This window comes from Leuciscus leuciscus (assembly GCF_965113295.1).
Source record: "Leuciscus leuciscus genome assembly, chromosome: 16".
NCBI classification, from domain to species: domain Eukaryota; kingdom Metazoa; phylum Chordata; class Actinopteri; order Cypriniformes; family Leuciscidae; genus Leuciscus; species Leuciscus leuciscus.
Genome location: NC_138740.1, coordinates 6,758,033 through 6,776,507, shown reverse-complemented (window position 1 = coordinate 6,776,507; position 18,475 = coordinate 6,758,033). Strand labels below are relative to the sequence as shown.

The 18,475-nt window shown below is 41.3% G+C and overlaps 1 pseudogene across 1 annotated transcript in view; it reads right to left on the bottom strand.

Annotated features, from left to right (window-relative positions):
* LOC309477511 (DNA repair protein RAD50-like) overlaps positions 1-16,943 on the bottom strand; it is a 34,971-nt pseudogene extending 18,028 nt beyond the window's left edge. The window contains exons 1-11 of the transcript in view: positions 16,935-16,943; positions 16,651-16,734; positions 16,309-16,451; positions 14,389-14,574; positions 12,348-12,552; positions 5,643-5,771; positions 4,382-4,547; positions 3,738-3,931; positions 3,136-3,342; positions 1,962-2,144; positions 409-561 (exon numbers count right to left, since the gene is read on the bottom strand). The product of the transcript in view is annotated as a DNA repair protein RAD50-like (transcript). The remainder of the gene's footprint in view (positions 1-408; positions 562-1,961; positions 2,145-3,135; positions 3,343-3,737; positions 3,932-4,381; positions 4,548-5,642; positions 5,772-12,347; positions 12,553-14,388; positions 14,575-16,308; positions 16,452-16,650; positions 16,735-16,934) is intronic.
* Between the last annotated feature and the right edge of the window lie 1,532 nt (positions 16,944-18,475).

Sequence of the window (18,475 nt, the reverse complement as noted above, 5' to 3'; positions counted from 1 at the left end):
TGTGTGTGAACTTACGAACAGTTTATGTACACTACTACAAGTGCAAGTCATATCTGCCATATTTGCTAGACAGCCCTATTTTAGACATGTCTGTGTAAGCTAAACGTCACCATTTGAAAACTACACTGCATGTTCCACTGACCTGAAGATGACCTGTTCCTCAGGCACCCAGAAATCGAAACCAAATATGTATAAGATTTAAGTATGTGGGTGGTTGTACAAAGGCCAGTATTTTCTGTTACATCAGTGTCAATGCATGTGTGTATGTCGCTCATCACGTAGACATTTAAATACTGATTAAAACTGCATGAAACATTATAGGCCCTCACACTGAATATCATCATTTATGGCATTCTCTAGCTTATTATAATAAACGTTTGCGGATAAACAAATCAAAGGGCGACAGACTTCATTTTGCTGAGCCGTTCTCTGGTTGATCTCTCTGGTTTTGGAGTGGATCCAGTCTGCCAGCTCGCTCTTACTTGGAAAGTGTCCTAGCAGAGACACCAGCTCTTCATTGTGTCTCGACTTGATCTTCCTCACTTGCTCCTCTTTCTCCATCTGGAATCCGAAGCAGAGATGAACTATTTATTTTCTAGTTGGATAAAGCTGTCTCTTTGCAAGCCTCTGTCTGGCATAAGCACTGATCATAAAACTGCTATATTAGAGTCTATAGATCACACTATCCAGACATTACTGTGCTGTATATTCTGTATACTGCCATAACTGCCTAGAAAGAATGCCTTTTGGCCTAAGTGACGTCCAGGTAATATCTCACAGTTTGCTCTGATTCAGCACATTTTGATAAATGTAATAATGGGAATAATTTGGTTCATCCATATACTGTATATAAAAATCTGCAAACTTCTAAAACATAAATAGTAGCATATATTGTCTTTGCTAAAACACTCTTGCTTTTTAAAAAGAGTATGAAAACATAGCCTAATTTCTGAAGGAACTATTTTATAGATTGCACATGACCTTAATAAATAATTATTTAAAAGCAATCTATTCAATTAAAGAAATTAATCTGAAAAATTATCAAAGTAAGAAATGGATGACCAATGTTTGTAAAAGATGATGTGTTTGATTGACCATTCATTTTTAAATTCAGATTTCCAATCATATCTTGCTTTAGGCAGCATGGAATGTTATAAATTATGCTGATGCCCCATCAAACATTTTAAAATAAACCTAGCATTAGTTTTCATTTTAATAGGCATCAATTCAACTTTTTTTGTTGAAACTGAAATTTAACACAATGTACAATTGTAATAGTGTACAAATGTACACTATTGTTATAAATAGTTAATTTTTTGTGATGTAAAAATGACAAACTGAAGTGTTTATAAAAGACTGGAGGATATTAGGCGGTCAGGAAACTGCAGAAAGACTGTACTGACATCTAGTGTTACAGTTATTTACTGCAAACATTGTGCTGGCAAACTCAAACACATCTAGAACTTTACACATTTTGTAGGATATATTGTGGTATCTCGAGATTATTAGCAGAATTCTGATGTCATCTCTGCACCCCTTTATTGTCCAAAGACATTTGTTTTGTTTGTTTGCTACATTTGTTTCGGAATTAGGCATAAAGGTGTTATCACAATGGATGGATGAAGCATTTATAAAGCGCTTTTCTAATGTACTAATGTACAATACTGTACATACGGTCTCTCCTCAACCACAACTGGAGAGAGTATGGACTTCGGTTTAACATCTCATCTGAAGGACGTGCTTTTTTTGACAGTATAGTGTCCCCATCACTATAGTGGGACGTTAGGACCCACACAGACCACAGGGTGAGCAGCGCCCCCTACTGGCCTCAACCTAGTTTTCCCAGGAGTCTCCCATCCAGGTACTGACAGACTCAGACTCAACCCTGCTCAGCTTCAGTGGGAAACCAGTCTTGGGCTACAGGTGATATGGCTGCGGGCGAGAATGATGTGTGTGTTCACCTTGGTCTTCTTGAGCATGTCCATCTCTGCATGTGCCCTGGTGTGTGTGTTGAGCAGTTCCATCTCCTGGTCCAGTCTGCGCTGGGCCAGATCCAGTTCAGTTTTCTCCTTCTGTAGATCGATTACTTCTGCCTTCAGACTGTCCACAGTACAGGCCTGCGTGGCATTATCAAGCTCAAGCTCCTATAAACACACATACATTAAGAAAAACACATACAAAAGCAATGCAGGGTGTCAATGATGGTAGTTTTGTTGGTTGCGGTGTTAGTATTGTTTTCTTTCTACAATTTATTTTCAGATTTTAGGCCAGATTTATTAAACAGGGCAAATTAGCGTGAGACTGTAATCCTGACTGACATTAAAAATAATGTCGCAAATACCAGTAAATTGAATACCGCAGATCTTAGTAGATTACGTTGTATAATTTATTTAAATACACTTCTCACATCAATTTTACATCTGAAAGGGAAACTCCTACATATGTATGCAATAAGGTCAGCTGCAAAAATGACTGTGTCTGTCTTTTCATCGCTATTTTCTCACTGTGTGTCTTCAGTAAACCTCAAAGTAGTTTTTTACCCCAAAAGAGGGATTGAGCTGGTGCAAGCTGTTAGCTGACATGAACGCGCTATATACATAAATGTTTTCCATAGTCATTTTAGTTAAAGGTTCAGTTGGTGGAAACCAACAGAACATTGACAAATGAAATACGTTTTGTATGCGCAGGTCGCACAAGCGAACTGAATTTGTTTTGCACTACTCAGTTGTTCCATAAGGTGGCAACACTGGCCCGGCTGTTGTTTCACAGTAGAAAACGAAACTAAAAGAGACGGAACAACAACAACATAGAACATACTGAAGACTGCAACAACAACAAACACACATTGACAAGCGTTTGTGTGAGGGGTGTTATGAGAAAGCCGCAACTTTATTTTAAAAGACATTTTTATCAGTCATAACTTCTGGAGAAAAATAGGGCAAACACTGGACACAGATGAAACTTTCTAGAGTGCATGTGTCGACCGTCTGCGTTTCTGCATGCTATCAAATGGAGTCTATTTTGAAAGGCTACGAGTTCGACTGTACGCATATGCTAGCGCATGCGTTAAAAAAAACTAAGTATACTTTGGGCTTAATGCTCAAAGCAAGTTTAGTGGTGTAGTGCAGATCTAACCGCTTTCTGAAGCTCAGTGTCCAGCTCCTGCAGTCTGCTAGAGGAGCCCTCCAGTTTTTGGAGATCACACTTGATGTTCTTCAGTTCCTGTTGTTTCTTGGCCTGTATGTCTCTCTTCAGCTCAACGGTTCTCTCTAGACCGGTCTTCTTATTACGGAGATCATCGATGCTTTGCTGCTTCTGTGCCTCTTTCTCCTGCATATCTTGCTGAAAACAAGAAATTATTATTAAAAATGGCAACATGCTATATACTGATACTAATACTGAACTTTTGAAAATATATGAAGTTTCAGGATATTTATAAATATCTGAATTAATATTATTTAATAATTTTCTGTTAAGCATTGAATAATACAAAAATAATATAATTAAAGAGTTACCCAAACATTACATATGTCTCTATATTGGATAAAACACTTCATAAAGTGTATAAAAATTGGCAATGCAATATATATATATATATATATATATATATATATATACAGTGTATATATATATATATATATATATATATATATATACTGTATATATATATATATATACATACATACAAAAGAGCGTGAACTGGGTGGTAAATGATGTCCTGCAGTTCAATTATCTACCATAGTTTGGTTGAGGGCTTCAGTGTCCTGGTCCAGTCTCTCTTTGACTTGTCTGTGGAAGCTCTGGAGTTGTCTTTCGTTAAGAGGAGTCCGATCATAGCCCTCCAACTCCAGGGAAGACGCTAAACTCTTCACCTGGGTGTCCCTCTTTTTAATGTTTTGTGTGTGTCTATCTGCCTCCAGCTGCAGACGGCCTTCAAATGAAAAGAAACAATGACGATGAACAGCTCTTAGAAAGAATAAACTTTTTTCCTGCTAAAAATGCATTTTGAGCAAAATCACTCGATGTGAAAGTATTAGCCTAGTTATTAGTGCATGTCTACAAGTATAGTGTACTTTAGGACTGGAATAACTAATCTATAAAAGCAAAATTTCTTAAGTGAAGTAACTTTGCAGTAGTAGTTATTTCAATTTAAAAAGAGGATAAATGATGAAGGCCACAAAGTGGGAGAAAAGCAAAAATATATGTGTTTAACGCCAAAAGCTCGAGACGAGAGCACTTTATATAAGAACTTAAGGACGTCACTATTCTTCTATTGACTCTTTTAAATACTACAATCAACGAAACAACCATTTGATATAGAGAACACATTTCCACCACCACCACACAACAATAAATGAATAGCAAAGGAGCAAACGACTACCTTGCTCAACTAGCAAGTCATTTTTGATGCGGTCCATCCTCTTGCACTCTCGGCCGGCCCGTTCTAACTCGCGCTGGCACTCCGTAAGTCTCCGTTCCTTCTCTTTGACAGTCTGCTGGTGGTTCTGATACATGTCCTGCAGCTCATCATCTGAGCCCTGAAACATCTAAAAACACAGCACAAGACAGAGTCAAGGCGCCCCAAGGAATGAACACACGGTGTGCTGCAAGGCTCTGTCTTAGGCCCTTCGTTTTCTTTCCGTACATGCTCTCTTTAGGTGATATGTTTTGAAAACATGGTATTACGTTTCATTGTAATGCTGACAACTCTACATTTCTCCAGACTCAAGACATGTTTAATATTGATGATTGTCTCTCTGTTTTATTACAATTTAAGAAGTAACCTTTGGGGAAAGAAAGAGGGGAGGAATAAATCGAGACATGACTCAGGTTGAACTCAAATCTGTCACTTGGGGACATTTAATTTAATATTCAACAATATTATTGATCTGCCTGCATTGACACCATTATCTGAGAACTGAAGTGAGCTGGATGATGACATCACTGTTTTCACCAGAGCTGCTATACATATATATATATATATATATATATATATATATATATATATATATATATATATATATATAAATTAACTAAATTACTAACTTTTTTTTTACACCAAAAATGAAACATCACTGAGCTTACTTAAGCTGGACTGTGACGCTGTTTTCTTCTGGAAACAAACTTTGCTGCACTATTTTCCTGTTATCTCTGTAAAGCTGCTTTGATAACAAACTGTATTGTAAAAAGCGCTCTATAAATAAAGGAGACTTGACTTGACTACCAGTGAACCAAAGCATCAACACTAATGTGACTTCAATGGGAGCACTGTTGAGAACAAACACATAGTATAACACTAAGAGTTTATTTGGATCCCCAATAGTCCAGAAGAACCCTTAGGTAAATGAAGAAAATGTTATGGCTTTTAGTAAGAAAACTTAGTGGATGGACCTCTTTTATTTTCAAACAATATAAAACAAGCAAACGCAAACCCCTCATTCCAACATCAGATGAAAAACAGCAGCAGTTAATATACCAAAACCATAAATTATTGAACATCCTGTACATGTTTTCTATGCAAAACACTTCCTCTGCTTTCGCATGATCCTTATCTGGCATTTATGACTAATACTGAGAAGCAGTGAAAGCTTCATAACTGATGACTGATATAAAAAAACAACAAAAAAAAAACCTTGGGTTACCTGCTCCATCTTTTCCTCTAGTTCCCGGTTATCATCCTTCATCTGTTGCTTCCTGCTGTCCAGAGCTTTGATGTCAATATCCAACTTCATTATTTTGCTGAGGCTGCTGTCTATGTCATACAGTCGGTTCTGAAAACATGGGGAAAGTGTGTTTAGTGAATATACATCACATGACTGCATTAGTGTATGGGCTAAAATTCAACTGATGTGCAGTCACAAGCACACATTTGGACTATTTTCAGTGGGGCTCATCTATCTTTTGTTTTTAACTCAACTGATCATAATGTAAAGCTTCTGTTTTTGCACTGATGTCAGACTTATCAATAATTTAGAATCAATTTTATATTTTAGTTTGGTATCAAAATAATAAGTATAAATAAATAACAAGTATCAAAAAAAAAAAGTACTAATCTTGATGACCTTTTTATTAATAAAGAATTTAAATGACTGGATTATTTACAAAAACACATTATTACATGTTTATGTAAATACATACATGTAAAACATATATTTTTGGGATGAATTTGCTGCCAATGACAACAACGATATGAATAAAATCTTATATCACGATACAAGTAATTTATTTCATGATAACGATATATATCTGTTTTGAAGCAGGAGACTGAGACGGATCCATGTGCAACGTTTTATTAATGGTTAGAGTGAAGGTAAAGGGTTAAGGGGAAAAGAGGGCAAGGTAGCTGGTACAGTCCGTTCTCAATGGTCAGGCAGGCTTAGTTCAGGGCAGGCGGCGTGAATCGAAGTCGGGTCACAGGCAGAGGTTCACTTGGCAGGCTGCACAGAATCAGAGTCGTTAGGACAAGCAGGGGTTCCAGAAATCAGAGATAGGTTATATAGATTATCAAAGAATGCTCAGATATGCAACACAGTAGTGGAACAATACTTCGCAAGGAACACTGAGCTGATGAGCCAGATATACGCTAGAGCCCAGCGCTCATTGCGAACAGGTGCATCGATCATCAGCGCACAAATGGCCAAACTAGACCAAGTATGCATACTCAGTATTCAGGGGACGGCGCTCGAGACTGAATAACAGGCATGTCACTGGACGCCGTAACAGAGCCCCCTCCCTGGGAGCGACTCCTGGCGCGAAAACCCTGACGGCGGCGAGGTCTGCCGCGGGGACGAGGAGCGGGTTTGTTTGGGTGATCATGATGAAATACTTGAACGAGCAAAGGATCCAGAATGTCTTTTGAGTCCACCCAGGAGCGTTCTTCAGGACCAAAGCCCTCCCATTCTACAAGATACTGTAAACGCCCGCCCCGACGTCTAGAATCCAGCAGATGGCGCACACGGTACGCCTCTTCGCCCTCTATCAGGATGGGCTGGGAACGGGGATCCTCAGACTCTACATTTCTGACTGTGGAAGGTGCAGTGGCTGGCTTCAATAGAGAAACATGAAATGTGGGAGCAATGCGGAGCTGACGGGGCAGGGCAAGGCGGAAAGACACTGGGGTAATTTGCCGTATAATCCTGTAGGGACCCATGAATTTAGGGCTGAGTTTCTTGCTGGGCAGATTGAGTCGGAAATCCCGGGTGGATAACCACACCCACTGACCGGGCTGATAGACGGGACCAGCACGGCGGTGACGATCAGCTTGTCTCTTAGTGCGATTGACGGCACGTAAAAGATGGGTGTGAGCTAGATTCCACGTCTCCTCACTGCGCTTCATCCAGTCATCCACAGCCGGTACAGTAGAGGGCTCGCCGGACCAGGGGAACAGAGGTGGCTGATAACCAAGTATGCACTTGAAAGGCGTTTGACCCGTGGAGTGCTTACAAATGGAATTTTGAGCGTATTCAGCCCACACGAGATACCGACTCCAATCCTCCTGGTGGAAATGACAGTAGGATCTTAAGAAACGGATAATCTCCTGATTGAGACGTTCAGCCTGCCCGTTAGACTGAGGGTGGTACCCAGATGTGAGGCTGACATTCACTTGGAGCCTCCGGAAAAAGGCTGCCCAGACACGAGAGGTAAACTGTGGTCCGCGATCAGAGACAATGTCATCAGGTAAGCCATAGAAACGGAAGACCAGATTACAGAGGTGCTCAGCAGTTTGCAGGGCTGTGGGCAGTTTAGGCAGGGGAATAAGACGACATGCTTTTGAGAAGCGATCGACAACAGTAAGGATTGTTGTATGTCCGTCAGAAGGAGGGAGGTCAGTAATGAAATCAACGGCTATGTGTGACCATGGGCGTTGGGGTACCGGTAGAGGCTGTAGAAGACCTGCAGGTAGGAGCCGTGAAGATTTCTGGGTATTGCAGTTCTGGCATTGCTGAACGAAGTTGGTCGTGTCTTGAGGCAGTGTGGGCCACCAGTAACGGTTCCGGAGAATATGAATCGTAGTAGTGATGCCAGGGTGACCAGAGCTAGGCAGTGCATGGACGTGTTTAAGCACCTTCTCCCGGAGCGCTTCGGGCACGAACATTTTTCCTGGAGGACAGTCAGGCGGAGGTTCGGAGTTAGTGTTAACTTGTTCTAATTCAGTCTCAATATCCCACTGGATGGGACCGATGACCAGGTCAGGACGGAGAATGTTTTCGGGAGTCTGACTGGTGAGTTCAGAGTCGTACTGACGAGACAGGGAGTCAGCTTTCGTGTTCTTTGATCCAGGGCGATACGTCACAGTAAACTGGAAACGAGAAAAGAACAAAGACCACCGGGCTTGGCGTGGGTTCAATCTCTTGGCAGTTCGCAGATATTCAAGATTTTTATGGTCGGTAAACACAGTAAATGGATGAGAGGACCCCTCGAGCCAGTGCCGCCACTCTTCAAATGCAGATTTCATGGCCAGTAACTCACGGTCTCCGACGTCGTAATTTCGTTCTGCAGGGTTCAGTTTTCTGGAGTAGAATGCGCACGGATGCAATTTAGCGGGATTTCCTTGGCGCTGAGAGAGAACGGCGCCCAGGCCTGTACTGGAAGCATCAACTTCTACGATGAAGGGCCACTCTGGATTGGGGTGACGCAAGATCGGGGCAGTAGTGAAGCAGAATTTGAGCTGATTGAAAGCTTGAGTGGCGCTCTCAGTCCAGGGAAGGCGAGTGGTACCTTTACGCACCAGCGCAGTCAGCGGAGCCGCCACCGAACTGAAACCTCGGATGAACCGCCGATAAAAGTTTGCGAAGCCCAGGAAGCGCTGTAACTCTTTGAGAGTGGTAGGTTGGGGCCAATCCAGCACCGCTCTGACCTTACCATCATCCATTGCCACGCCCTCAGGACTGATGATGTAACCCAGGAATGAAGTGGATGTCTGGTGGAACTCGCACTTTTCAAACTTGGCATAAAGTTGATTTTGTATGAGTCTTTGAAGCACGGCCCGTACGTGCTGAACATGGTCCGACAAAGTGTCTGAGTACACAAGTATGTCGTCGATGTAGACAATTACATAGCGCTGAAGCATGTCTCGGAATACGTCATTCATGAATGACTGGAAAACAGCTGGACAGTTGGAAAGGCCGAACGGCATCACCAAATATTCGTAGTGGCCGGTGCTTGTGGAGAACGCTGTCTTCCATTCATCCCCCTCACGGATACGAACCAAGTTATAAGCTGAGCGCAGATCCAGTTTCGTGAAATACTTTGCTGTGCGGAGGAGCTCAAGTGCCGCGGGAACTAACGGCAGAGGATAGCGGAATTTCACAGTGCAGTCATTAAGGGCTCTGTAATCTATACATGGACGTAGACCTCCATCCTTTTTCTTAACGAAGAAAAATCCAGCTGATACAGGAGAGGTGGAAGAACGAATGAAACCCTTGGCCAACTCTTCCTGGATGTAATTCTCCATGGCTTCCGTCTCGGGCTGTGAAAGGGGGAAAATGCGTCCCCTGGGAGGCGCGGATCCGGGCATGAGTTCAATGGCACAGTCGTACTCTCGATGTGGAGGTAACTGGGTGGCTTTAACTTTGCTGAATGCTTCCTGCAAATCGCTGTACTCCGCTGGGAGACTGGAAAGAGCGGCGCTTCCACTGAGTGCTGAGATGTTTCGAACGGACAATGGTTTTACTTGGCTTAAACATTTGAAAAAGCAATCTTCACCCCAGCGAACGATCTGACCCGTGGACCATTGCAGGTGAGGATTATGTTTCCTTAGCCAGGGAAGACCCAGTATGACAGGAGTATGTGAGGCTTGAAGAACGTAAAACTGAATTTTTTCACAGTGCAGCAGTCCGGTGCGCATTTGCAGTTCCTGCGTCATATGAGTGATGCGCCCCGTGCCAAGGGGCCGTCCGTCAACGGCTTCGACTGTGAGAGGAGACGTGGAGGGAATTAGAGATATCTTGTGCTTATGAGCAAACTCTTGAGACATAAAATTCCCCGCCGCCCCAGAATCGATCAGTGCAGAAGTAAAAAATATTTGATTAATCTTTGTAAATTCAAGGGGCACAGAAACACAGGAGAGAGGATTTAGACTGTCAAGAGTTAGACTCACCGTTGTCTTTTCTTTGCGTGTGGATAGCTGGGGACAGTGCAAACGGAAGTGTCCATCTCCTCCACAGTACATGCACAGCTTTAACATCCTCCGGCGTTCACGCTCCTCCTCCGTCAACCGTGTGGCGTTAATTTGCATAGGCTCTCCAGCCTCCGATGCCAGGGGACCCGGAGAGTGCGGACTGGGGATATGGTGTGCATAAGTCGAGGAGCGGATGCCGCAACGGCGTGATCGTATGAGGTTGTCAATCTGAATGGACAAGTAAATGAACTGATCCAGGTTCCTCCCCTCATCGCGACAGGCCAGCTCAGCTTGGAGGTCGTAGTTGAGTCCCCGTCGATACACCACCTTTAAGGCGCTATCAGTCCAGTCCGTCTGCGCTGCGTAAGTGCGGAACTTGAGCGCGTAATCAGCAGCGGTACACTTCCCCTGGGTGAGCTCCAGTAGGCGGTCTTCCGATCCCTTCCCCTCCACAGAATGCTCGAAAACGGCCTTGAAGCGCTCAAGAAAGTCGGCATAAGAGGCGAAAGCGGTTCCATCCGGCCTCCAGACTGCGGTGATCCACTCCAAAGCCCGCCCCATGAATAGAGAACAGATAAACGTAATCTTGTCCATGTCCGTAGCGTACTGAGCGGGCTGCCGGGCGAAATACATGGAACACTGAAGCATGAAACCCTTGCATTTACCTGGATCCCCTTCATATTTTTCAGGAAGAGAAATACGAGTGCTGGAGGATGCAGAGTCAGCGGCTGGCGTTGGAACTGGCGCGACTGGCACAGGGGTTTCCTCCGTGGGCTTCTGTAAACTCTGCACTGCCTTCACCAGTTCCTCTGTCAACGAGGTTAGATGGGTCAACTGACGATGGTGAGTAGCGAGTTGAGATGCTTGGGCTTTAAATGCAGTAGATAGAACGGACACTGTTGCTGGATCCTGTGGTGGCGAAGTATTCTGTTTTGAAGCAGGAGACTGAGACGGATCCATGTGCAACGTTTTATTAATGGTTAGAGTGAAGGTAAAGGGTTAAGGGGAAAAGAGGGCAAGGTAGCTGGTACAGTCCGTTCTCAATGGTCAGGCAGGCTTAGTTCAGGGCAGGCGGCGTGAATCGAAGTCGGGTCACAGGCAGAGGTTCACTTGGCAGGCTGCACAGAATCAGAGTCGTTAGGACAAGCAGGGGTTCCAGAAATCAGAGATAGGTTATATAGATTATCAAAGAATGCTCAGATATGCAACACAGTAGTGGAACAATACTTCGCAAGGAACACTGAGCTGATGAGCCAGATATACGCTAGAGCCCAGCGCTCATTGCGAACAGGTGCATCGATCATCAGCGCACAAATGGCCAAACTAGACCAAGTATGCATACTCAGTATTCAGGGGATGGCGCTCGAGACTGAATAACAGGCATGTCACTGGACGCCGTAACAATATCACCATATATATCATTTTGCTTTAAATTAGGTTATGATTACAAAAATGTTGATACCATAGAAATGTCATAATTCCTGTCACAAAAAACGAATACTAGGCTTAAAAAACAAAACAAAAAACAAACTCAAGCTCGAAGACGTAAACAGTCAGCGATAAAATAAGAATAAGAAACCAATTTCCAAGATATATGACCAAAAAATTTTATAAATAAAAAATAAAAAATGCTGAAGAACAAATAAATAAGAAATGCTACATAAACTGTATAATCAAATAATAATAAAAAACACTATAGTCTTCAATGGGGAAGTTAAACATAAATTTCTTCTAATTAAATGTACAAAAGTGATTTAGTCAGGGAGAGATTTTCACTCTTTTGTAGTTTGATAATCATGAAAGACAGACAGCAGGAATATAAGGCACTTTAAGACCGAATACCCTGACCCAATATACACATGTGTTTTCTTTCTCAGCTGTTTACTTTCACATAAGACATAAATGAATTTTGACATACAAGTTTGTGTATTTAACCATTCAAGGCCAATGCTTGAAAACGCATGCAAATGATACGTTTTCGTGACCATGCCGCACAGCAACGTCACGTGAGCGTGTAACTGCGATAGAGACGATAGTCCAAAATTTGTACTGATTAATCATGTCTACCGGCCCACCCATACACCTGCCTCTATTAAATACAATTTTAAATATTCATTATCCAAAACAATCAACTGCCACAGATCTCAAAAATGGAAAACCTCTATTCTAAAATCCCACAGAAAAGAAAAAGAAAACCGGATCAGCCAACAAATTCTTGGTGTCTCGCCTTCAGTGGGTCAATCTGATTCTCGATGCGTTGGACATTCTCTTTGGATGAAGAAAGCTGAGCCTCTTTAGTGGACAGCAGCTCTCTAATCTCTAGGGCTTTATCTTTGTACTGTTTTAGGTACTTGAGGTCCGTACTGCAGAGAATAACAGTCTGGGCCTGCTTCTGTCTCAACTTCTTCAGGGTCTCCAATACCATAATGTACCTTTAAGCAAAAGGTTTTGGTTATTTTCGGCCATTCATTTGTAATGCCAGCTTAATATGAGTAAATGACACCACAGGACAACAAGCCAATATGCAAAAAAGTCTGTTTAAATAGACACTCATTTATCGCCATCTACTGGTGTAGGCCTACAGAATTAGACCCATAGTGTTCAAAGCTTCTCTGGCATGATTGTTGAGAATTTACAGTATTTACAAAACATATATTGTGTAGATAATACACAACAGTCCTTTATAGGGTAATAATATGCATTAAATGAAGGGGAAAAGGGGAAAAGAAATAATTATATACACATATCAAACTTCTAAAAAGACTTTGGAATGGGATGATGTTTTCTTGTAGGTTATATATATATATATAGTGGTGTGAAAAAGTGTTTGCCCCCTTGGTAAATATGATCAAATATGGCTGTAAAAAATAAATCTGCATTTTAAATCCTTTTGATATCTTATTTTAAAAATGTGCAAAAATCTAACCTTTCATTGGAGTAAAATAATTGAAAGTGTGGGGAAAATCACATTATGAAATAAATGTTTTTCTCCAAAACACGTTGGGAACAATTGTTTGCCCCCTTTTATTAAATACTTTTTGCAACCTCTGTTTTCCAAGATAACAGATCTGAGTTTTCTCCTATAATGCCTGATGAGTTTGGAGAACACCTGACAAGAGATCAGAGACCATTCCTCCATACAGAATCTCTCCATCCTGTTGGTATTTGATCGAATCCGTGATGCCATGTATCTGAACAAGATGTCCAGATGGTCAGATGAAACAAAAACATTAGCTTTTTCGGCAGCAAACACTTAAGATGGGTTTGGTGCACACAGGGATAAAAAAGTACCCCATGTGTAAAATGAAATACTCTGCTGTATCTTTAATGCTGTGGGCCTAATTTTCTGCCAGAGGTCCTGGACATCTTGTTCAGATACATGGCATCATGGATTCGATCAAATACCAACAGATAATAATCTAAACCTGACAGCCTGTGCTAGAAATCTTATAACGGAGAACAGGATGGAGAGATTCTGTATGGAGGAATGGTCTCTGATCTCTTGTCAGGTGTTCTCCAAACTCATCAGGCATTATAGGAGAAAACTCAGAGCTGTTATCTTGGAAAACAGAGGTTGCAAAAAGTATTTAATAAAAGGGGGCAAACAATTGTTCCCAACGTGTTTTGGAGAAAAACATTTATTTCATAATGTGATTTTCCCCACACTTTCAATTATTTTACTTCAATGAAAGGTTCGATTTTTGCACATTTTTTAAATAAAATATCAAAAGGATTAAAAATGCAGATTTATTTTTTACAGCCATAGTTGATCATATTTACCAAGGGGGCAAACACTTTTTCAAACCACTATATATATATATATATATATATATATATATATTTTTATTTTTATTTATTTTTTTTTATTACATATTAATGATTAAAACTTCATTTGAATGCTGTTATGGGGATGATATATCTATGCAGCAAGAATACCTTTTCCTAGATCTTTTGAGATAAAATAACTTGATGAACTCATAAACTGACTGAAAACATCCTTCACACTCCAAAAGCATTATTGCTATAAAAATTACTAGACAAAAATTAAAGGCATTCAGTGCTGTTGCCCATTAAGCATTTGTGAAGGGGATCGTCTAATTCTAAGTTTCAGAGAGAGGATGTAAAAGGAAAAACTAAAACATATTTTACCAAAGAGTCATATGTGGACCTCAAAAAAAAAAAAAAAAAAGAACAATAATAAAAAGTACAATATGACCCTTTTAATGAATGAAGCTTCAGTGACAAAGCCATTGTCCAGATAAAAATACCTTGTGGCTGAGAAAATCTCATCAAACTTCTGCTTGAGGGCTTTCCCTTCACTGAGAGGCCAGTTGGACTCCTCTTGGTGGCAGAAGATGACATGGCTGATGACAGCTTTGGAGACGCCCAGGGATGAGATCATCTCACGGTCTAGTTCAGCACATTTAGAGCTCTGGATCTCTTTCTCTCTGTGCCTGACATCAAGAGAGGTCAAGATGTATTAACATCCAACAAGAAAACAAGTCCTTCAAACAGGGAACATAATTTACACTTTTCATGGGCCAAGTGGGAGTAAAGGGTTGGGAACCGAGAACCGGAAGTGTTTTTTTTAAAATGCTGGAACCGTGCGAAATTCCTAAGTTTTGGTTCCAAAAACGGTTCTGGTGCGATGTGTGGGCGAAGTGCTGGGTGCTTATCCTTTAATAGCAATGTCTCACCTCATGAATATTATAGGGCACCTATTATGCAAAATCCACTTTTACATGGTATTTGGACATTAATGTGTGTTGGCAGTGTGTGAACACAATCACCCTACAATGATAAAAATCCACCATCTCCTTTTACTTTAATCCCCATTAAACCAAAGCAGTCTCATTAGATATGCCGTTTTGATTCTCTGAGCAGTGTGACATCATACTGCTCAGGCCCCGCCCATGGCCGCTGACTGACAGTCCTGCATTACCATAGTTTCCGCCCTCAGCGAGTTGTACGCTATCCGCCATTTCCTCTGCGCTCGAGCAGCTCTAGTGACAGTGTCTTGTAAGCAATCCCGGTGTTCTGTTGTTGGATGTAAGAGTGAGCGTAAGAGTCTTCATTTTCTCCCATGTGCCGCAAAACATACCTAAATTAAATGCCTGCGCAAATCAATTCACTCCATACTGCACTCCTCACGACGGACCGATGGCTCACGGACATTTCTCTGCACCACATTTCCCTTCCCCACACACACACACACACACACACACACACACACATTATCCGTGTCTTGTGTTTTGTCCTTGTGTCTTCGTTCGTTTGTTTGTTTGTTGTCTGGGAGTAGTCGGTCTTTCGGCGGGTAAACACTGCGTCGGCCAAACAGGTTGTGCACACATGTACAAATATACTTCACTGTGGACTGTCTTACTCATTGGCACTGTAAATAAATTACACCCTGCATAGGAGTGCTGTGTGAGTAAGCCATGTTTTTTGTTTTTTTTTACGGACTCCAGTTACTTTTTCCCTTCCCCCCAAAGTGGTGGCAGCGGTGGGATATCAACTCACAAAACAGCGCTAAAAGGACGAAAAACCAGGGCTGGGTTGCGGTCACAGATGAAGAAGGCGACGATGGAGAATGTGGCTTGGAATTCGACAGAGACTACAGAGGAAGAGGAAGTGATGGCAGGGCTTGCTGATACCTCGAGAAAGTCCAGGTCACTACGGACTGAGCCAATGACTCCAGACGCTACAGCTGGTGAGGGAATGGTTTCCGAGCTGAAAGGAAAGCAAACAGTAGCAATAACAATTGCTGTTTTTGGTGTAGAACTCCTAATAGCAATGCAAATTGCTGTTTTGCTCTCTTCATTTTCTTTAGAAAATTTGCACTCTTCTGTGAAGGTGATCTAGAAATGAGCGATCGCTTGACAACCACTCAGCTTAGAAGCAAAGTATGTATGAATTGAGTATACCGGTCCTATTTATAACCGTATTGTCTGGGTGGGCGTGATTCGACATGCAAATCTCACTGGCCAATGTCCATTGGCTCGTTTTGTTACCACTTGGAGGTGATCGGTCTCCCAGGCGAGACCCCATTACATCAGTATCATCGTAACGTCAAACATGACTGACTGAATGGGAACATAATATTTTTACAGTATTGCTACTTTTACTGAATTTTTGCTCAAATAAATGAAGCCTTGGTGAGTATAAGAGACTAGTAAAAGACAACTTACTTGATGAAACCCTCAAGGAATTTGAACTCAGTTTTCTTTCCCTTCTGTGTACTTTGCATAGACTTCTGGACTACCACAGCATCGCCATTCACATCTCTAAACTGGAGTCTGATCCGTGCCTGTACATCCGTTTCATGAACATCCTACAACAGACCAACATTATCTATAATTAAAACTCTTTAAAAACTAAGTGTCATACTGCCCAGCTCTTGCATTGACAATACGAAACAATGTTTGCAAGTTTGAAAAAGTTGAATAAGACAAGCAAAAATATGTGTAATTGAGAACATTTCTATAACAGCTTATATTTGTTTACTTGAATTACTCCTGTCAAGGACCTACTTTGGGATCGTGGACAAAGGTGTTTCCTTTACTTCCTGGTGGAAAGTCTCCTGAAGTGATGTATTTGAGACACTCAATGATGGTCTGGAAATTCATAAAAAGAAATAGTTAATAGCCACCTTATTCCTGCGCCCCATGGAGAAAGGGTTACTCTAAAAACGCTGTAACAAGGTATATTGCTATGGGAAGAAGGAGGTGGGAACCGGCGAATGTTCACACACTTTATATTTGTAAAAAACTACAAAATTGTAGTTACATAATTCCTGTTACACATGTGTACTTACACATACCATTCTGTGGGTCGTTACATGTGTAGTTACACAAACATTACAGCTGTAGATACTATGTACCAGTTTGTAATTACACTGTAGTTACATACTATGTACACATGTAGTTACCATGTACGTTCACAGGTATTAGGGCCACTTAATGTAAAGTGGGACCACACTTTATTTTACAGTGTCCTTGTTACATAGGTTACATGTACTTACCATAGTAATACGAGTAAATTATGCATAATTACATGCAATTAACCCTCAACCAAATCCTAAACCTACCCTAACCCTATAGTAAGTACATGTTGTTAATTATTATTACTCAGTACTTGAATATATAATTACACTGTAACAATGACACTGTAAAATAAAGTGTTACCTAAAGTGTTACCAAGTATTGCTACTTAAGTATAAGAAGCAATAACTATTTCTTTTTATGAATTTCCAGACCATCATTGAGTGTCTCAAATACATCACTTCAGGAGACTTTCCACCAGGAAGTAAAGGAAACACCTTTGTCCACGATCCCAAAGTAGGTCCTTGACAGGAGTAATTCAAGTTATTTGGACTTTTTAGTAACCAAAAGTCCAAATCATAGTCTCTGCTGCACCAATTCAACTGATATAAATACTAGTGTAGAACATTGCATAGAAACCGTGTCTATTCCTCGTTTAGTGAGATCAAATAATAAATCTAATGCAGGATCTAGGAAAAATCTAATTGTTATTAAAACAGAAAATGTTGCTATTAGTAAACAAAAACTATTTCTAAAGCTAGGTCTTCTAAACATTAGATCACTCACACCTAAGGCAGTTATTGTAAATGAAATAGTCACAGATAATAGCTTCGATATACTTTGCCTTACTGAAACCTGGCTTAAACCAAATGATTATTTCGGTATTAATGAGTCTACTCCTCCTGGATACTGTTATAAGCATGAGCCCCGTCTGATTGGTCGTGGCGGAGGTGTTGCAACCATTTATAAAGATATTCTAAATGTTACCCAGAAAACGGGTTATACGTTTATTTCATTTGAAGTACTTGTACTAAATGTTACGCTCTTAGATGTTAGAAAAACATCCCTATTATCTCTAGCCTTGGCTACCGTATATAGACCGCCAGGGCCTTACGCTGATTTCCTAAAAGAGTTTGCAGATTTTCTCTCAGACCTATTAGTCACTGACTACGTTTACATGCAGCCAATATCCGGGTTATGGTCGGGTTAAGGTCACTATTTGGGTTTCTGAAACATTCGGAATAACGCGTTTACATGCGTGAGCAGAGAGAGTTACTCCTGTATACATGGAATTTACAATATCCCGATGTAAACGGCGACGCGCGGTTAGCGTCTGGACGTACGGACTTCCTTAAGACGCAATATGCGTCATTTCCGATTCTTTTTCCAGTATCCAAAGACAACAACAACAGCAGCAGCACGCGGATAATGAATAGTTCGGGCAGATAGCGATCGCCTTTGTTTGCGCTTTCCTCCTCGCTCCAAAAGTGTGGTGCTGTGCTGCGTCTCGCCATGTTTCCCTCTACTTCTTGTT